The sequence below is a fragment of the Phalaenopsis equestris genome, unplaced genomic scaffold (assembly GCF_001263595.1).
Source record: "Phalaenopsis equestris unplaced genomic scaffold, ASM126359v1 Scaffold000002, whole genome shotgun sequence".
NCBI lineage: Eukaryota > Viridiplantae > Streptophyta > Magnoliopsida > Asparagales > Orchidaceae > Phalaenopsis > Phalaenopsis equestris.
Genome location: NW_018164444.1, coordinates 10,527,515 through 10,533,729, shown reverse-complemented (window position 1 = coordinate 10,533,729; position 6,215 = coordinate 10,527,515). Strand labels below are relative to the sequence as shown.

General features: G+C 34.0%; 1 long non-coding RNA gene across 1 annotated transcript; it reads left to right on the top strand.

The window, feature by feature from the left end:
- The first annotated feature begins 241 nt into the window (after positions 1 to 241).
- LOC110017938 lies at positions 242 to 3,732 on the top strand. Its single transcript, XR_002293309.1, has 3 exons — positions 242 to 312; positions 3,173 to 3,252; positions 3,535 to 3,732. It is a non-coding gene; the product is annotated as an uncharacterized LOC110017938 (long non-coding RNA).
- The last annotated feature ends 2,483 nt before the right edge of the window (positions 3,733 to 6,215 follow it).

Genomic DNA, 6,215 nt, shown 5'->3' with positions numbered 1-6,215 from the left:
TCTTCTATCGCTCCTCTCTCTCTCTCTTGCGTTCCAGAATCTAATGGATTTCAAAGCGTTGATGGACGGCTCTGATGGGCGGTGGACGGAAAAACGGCACTCCCTCTTCCTGAATCAGATGGAGGCCGATTTCGTCCGGCGAGTGCTCGGCGGCGATGCCGCCGTGTCTTCTCGGTGTACGGCGATGGACGGCGATCTGAGGCTCGACCGCTACATCCCCGATAGCGCCACCGAGTCGACGGCCGGCGGCGCCGACGGCGGAGGCGGTGGAGGCGGAGGTGGAGGCGGAGGGGGAGGTCGTGGTTGATTCAGGTATAAATCAATTTTATTAATCCTTTTTTTTCCCGAAATTTTTTGTTTTTTATTATTAATTTATTTCTAGACCCCATCAAATTTCTTATACATACACATAATTTTTTATATTGCATAATATGTCATCAAAATGTTTTAAATGTAAATATCAAGCTTTAAATGTTAGATATTTTTCGACATTGATTATTTAGAATAAATAGCATATTATTCTATTGACAAAGTGGCTTGTTGCTATTATTAAATAAATAATAAAATTATTAATAAATATTTAAATTGAGACCAAACGGTGCTGAAACTTAATAAAATATTCAAATGATGATTTTTTTCTTCTTTTCACAAGAGCATTGATTTTATTTTTTTATTATTAATAATATAGAGAGCTTGTTCTTCAATATCTAAAAATTAGAACTGTGAAAGAAGCTTGCTTTCAACAGAATTCATGATTTGGGTCAATTTGAGCTCATTTATAATTATTTGTATGATTAATTAAACAATTTGAATATTTTTATAATATTTTATTATTATTATTAAATAAGGGTGTTTGAATAAGTTATTGCTTGGCTTATTTATAATCATGAATATCATTGATATGGCACCAAAAAAAATTTACATGATTAAGCATGAATATTGATGCATATTAAATAAAAAAAAAATTTTAAGTTTTAGTTTAAGATCATTTTGGGTTTGATTTCAATCATTTTATAAGCAAATTGAACCAATCAAACTCCACTAAAAGCAATTCAATCTATTCTCAAATGAGCTCAAATCAAACACTATTAAGTATGATTAGAATATTTGAAGCATTCAAATTTGGCATGCATATGGTCAAATCAAGTATCTCGATGAGGAAAAAATATTACATCATTTGCGTTTGAAGTCCAATAGGAGTGTGTCACGTGGAAAGTGGGCCCCACCCTCTCTAAAAAAACATTCCTATTATAGTGGGGCCCACTTGCCACGTGGCAAGTTCCCACTGGACTATGAATTTAAATTTACATCTGAAGTCTGGATGTATTATTTTCTTCTCTATGAGATGAGTCGATCAAGCTTAATATCACTCAATTCTCACGTCATTAAGATACTTATAAAGCTAAAAAAAATTGATGTATGATCGAAGCTATCAACATAGATTGTAGGATGCAAAGAAAAAGACACGAGTATTGAAGTGTTATGAGAGTATAGCAAAATTTATCAAAATGGACTCCCTAAACCTTATAAATAGGACCCTATTTAAACATAAACAATGAGAAATGGAGTAATAAGCTAAGAACTAAGTTTATGCTCTTGAAAAATGCTTGAAGCCAATTGTCATCAGTAATCATTGCCAGCCCATTGACATCCAGCCTTCACCACTACTGTCAGTGAGTCGTTGCCATCATTGGACCATCTTTTTTTGGTTGTTCAATATCGCTCCCAACGAATATAATCCCGTAGTCATCATTGTGAATATAATCTCGTAGTCATCATTGTGTTATTGATCATCGTCATAATAACATCCAACTTTCATCATCATTATCCTCCCATACTTATTACATTTCTATTGTTGTACCCCATTTCTAGAGAGTCACATCAACATCCCACACTTTTGTGGCACTCTTTTTCTTTATTCAACGCTACAATAATAAACTCTCCCATACTTTATTGTCATGAATTTTCCTAAACGCAACAATTATTATTATTATGTGAAGTTCTTGAACAAATTTGTTATAAGCCTATTAAAATGCTCTATATAAAGCTCCTCAGCAGAAAGCTCAAGTATTTATACTCAATATATTATTTACATTATTATTTTTTATCTAGTATTAATACTATTTATATGTTATTTGACTATGATTTATATATATAATTCATATTCTACATGCTTTGTTGATCAGGAGAACATATTATATCCGATAAATCAGATGTGCGGTCGATGGCGTGAATCACGCCACACCGCCAGACTCACATACCATCTAAGTATTATGCAACTCTTGCGTGGATCAGCCATCAAAAAGCTTTATAAATTTAAAAACATTCAATAAGATTAAATTTTAGAACTCAGCCAACTCGGCTTAACAATGTTAAATGAGTTAACTCATTTAAAAAAGTTCGAAAATAAAAGAAACTTAAATTGAGCTCAGTTTAAGTCTTAACCACAATGAATTTAAATGAATCGAACTCGGATGACATTGCAGATATTTGAGGTCAATTTGAACTTATTTTGATAATGGAGTTCTAGCTCGAATTGGTTCGGGTTCGTCTCGACTCATTTGCGGTTCGGGTTCGTCTCGACTCATTTGCGGACCTAAATTCTACCTTTCAAATAAAACGGCTCATAAAAATCTGGTTTTTAGTCATGATGATCACCTTGCACCTCATTACGAGAATATCTTGAGATATTTTTTTGCTTCCTTCCATATGGCGGCTAAATTATAACTAATAATTGGGAGATTGTTCCAGACAGCTTTAGCAAAAACAAAATTCGATTTTTCACCATTATTAGGCCTTTTTTTGATATATTTTATTTTATTTTATTAAAATATATTTATCAGTGAGTTTTTTATATATTTTTTATTTTCTATTTTTTAAAAATACTCAAACAAATTTTTAGATAATTTATATATTTTTAAAAATGAAATTTTTTTTTTATTTTAGCATATTAAATATATTTCGTTTCAAATCAATTATTAATAAAATTTATTGTCATTCCAAATTGTTTCATTAGTATTAGCATTATTAATGTTGAATATAGTTATTTAATTTTAAATAATTTCAGCATCATGTTATAAAATTAAAATTAATTTCTTAGTTGTGCTTTAAAAATATTTATTTCATAAATGTTTTTCTTTTTTTTTAATTTAATTTTCTTTATTTATGTTAGATCCCCTATGTGCTTCAGGCTTCACTGGACTGAACAGCCGTAAGCGAGCTCTGGCTCAGATTTGTGTATCTGGGGACCAGGTTTGTTTTCTTTAAATTATTCTTTTATTTTTATATATATATATAGTGCCGCATTCCTTGTCCAGTTGGTAGGAAGGGTCACCGTAAGTCCCCTCTGGCAATGGTTTGATCTCTACCGTGATGTGTGGGGGGTCAAATTATAGGCACATGGCGCGGGCTCTCATCATGGGGCTGGATTGTGCAGGGGAAATCGATATTTGGGTCTCAGCCAAATATTGATTTCCTTTATATATATATATAATTTTAGGATATCGTAATTAACATATATTTCTCTTAAATTAGGTGGTGCCCGAAGTGGAAAACGACAGGGATGGGGAGGTTGCATGCGTGAAGAGGAAGCATGGAGGGAAGGATTAGGGTTTGACACTTATATAAATATGTGTGTATTTACTATTTAGTTGATTAAATTAAGGGAATAATTAAGAATTTTTGCTAATTTTTTGTTATTTTGCCCTTCAAAATTTTTTAATTTGCTTGAGAAGTGGGAGACATGAAAACTTAATTAATTTCTCTATGGCGGTCATTTTAAAGCAAATTTAAAAAAAAAATTGAACTAATTTAATCAAATTTTAATGAGGATATTGAACATTAAGTGTAGAAATTCATACACTAACAATCAAATACAAAAGATTTATGTGGTTCGATGTTAAGTTGATTCGCGTATGTCTATGGAGAGGAATATTTCACTAGCACCGGATGAGAGAGAAAAATAATTTGGGGTTACAACTCAACATTTCTCACTATCATTCTCTCATAAGTCCTAAGTCTCATTTATAGAGGAGGACTAGAGCATACAAGTAAATAAAACAAAAAGATAAAATTACCCCTAATTATAATAAAATTCATAAATATTATAATCCCCACCTCATCTCTTATTTCTTCATCTCTTACTTTTGGATAAATAAGAGAAGAAAAAATGAGCTCCAAACTTCAATTCAATTGCACCAATGTGGTTGCCTACGTTCCCCCTCCCAAAAAGATCAAGTATCATGTAGTTCTTCAAAATGCCCAACTGAGCAATCAATCCTGATTTCGAATATTCACCAAACTCATGTAATATGAGAACTTCTAGAATGGTAGTGTCTTGGTGAGCATATCCGCTGGATTCTTCTTCGTATTAATCTTCTTCAACAAAACCTTCCCTTCTTCAATCAAGTCTTGAGCAAAGTGGTATCGCACGTCAATGTGTTTCGTATGCGCACGATGAACTGAATTTGTGGCCAAGAATATCAAACTCTGACTGAAACTCCTTATCAACTCCCAAGTCATCCAATAAGCCCTGGATCCATATTGTTTTCTTCATCCCCTCCGTGATTGTCATGTACTCAGCCTCTGTAGTAGACCAAGAAATAGTAGCCTGATGAAATGACCTCCAATCGAATGGACTTCATGTCAATGTGAATAAATAGTCAGTCATACGTCTCTGCCTATCCATATCACCCAAGCTGACAAGGAATTTAAGCCTCTATGGCTAAAATTGCAAATACAATGTGATTCATCAACCAAGTTGTTTTGGGATATTATGGTCTTTGGTTTGCTTATGACAATTGATTTTTGAGTAGGAATCTCATCCTCAACATTTTCTTCCACCACCTTCCGAGCATTATTGACAGATACCTTCTAAGCTGCAATTGAATCTGAGTCAGAGTGGATGAACTTTGTGGAATGAAAGGAGTTTCATCAAACCCCAACTTCTATTGCATATTTGTGGTCTCAATAGAACTCTCCCCTTATTTTAAGTCTTGATTTTTCAACTAACTTGCCTCATCAAAACTAACATCCCTACTCATGACAACTTTTCATTCTGACTGAGCATACTACTCGAAGCCTTTAACTCCATGCTTGAAGCCAATGAAGATTGCCTTCTTTACTCATGATTCTAGTTTATCATTCTGCACGTGGTAGTAAGCTGGACAGGTAAACACTTTCATGTGCTCATAATCTCTAGCAAGATGTCTGAACACATCTTCTTTAGGGTCTTCTTCCCAATAGTTGCAGAAGACAGACAATTCACTAAGTGATAAGACATATTCTACGGTCTCGGCTCAATAGAATTTATCAAACCTAGCGTTGGATAACATACACCGATCTTTCTCCACAAAAGTCAGTTCAACCTCTCTACCACCCCGTTCTGTGGTGGTGTCTCTCAAACAGTGAATTCATGCTCTGTCTCAGCTCTCTGACACCCTTGCACAGACACATTCGAAGAGTGTTTGCTCCCATTGTTTGATCTAATACATTAGATCTTTTTAACAGTCTGAGTCTTCTTCCAAGTTATGAAAATCTACAGTATTTTGCTTTTGCACTTCATGGTGTACACCCAACATACATGGAGAAATCATCAACAAAAGAGACAAAGTATCTCCCACTGAATGATGATGTCTTCGTCGGGCCCCAAACATTTGTGTGAACATACTCCAAAATACATTTTGTGTTATGGATGACAATACCAAAAAATATCAGTGTCTTCTTACCAAACGTATAATGTTCACAAAAATCTAGCTTGCAGGTGCTCGCTCATTTCATCAATTCTTTCTTCACTAAAGCCTAAAGTGAAACCTCTCCAGCATGAGCTAGCCGCATATGTCACATCATAGTGGCATCAAAAGAATTATCAACAACAGTCATTACGATCCCGAATATAGTAAATATTGTGATGACGAAATCCCTTCATAAAAACCATTACTCCACTACATATCCTCAAAACTCCAGCCTTAATAACTACATTGTAGTTCATGGACTCTAAAGAATCAGTTGCCAGCAAATTCTTTCTGATATCTGAAACATATTTAGCATCAGTCAACTCCTTCACAGTATCATCATACATTCTGATAAAATTACTCTATACACTAATAATACAAAAAATTTTATCGTTGCCCATATTTATTGCATCGTTATCCAACTCGTTGTACGTAATGAACTATCCTCGATGTGAACAAATATGATAGGTAGCACATGTATCT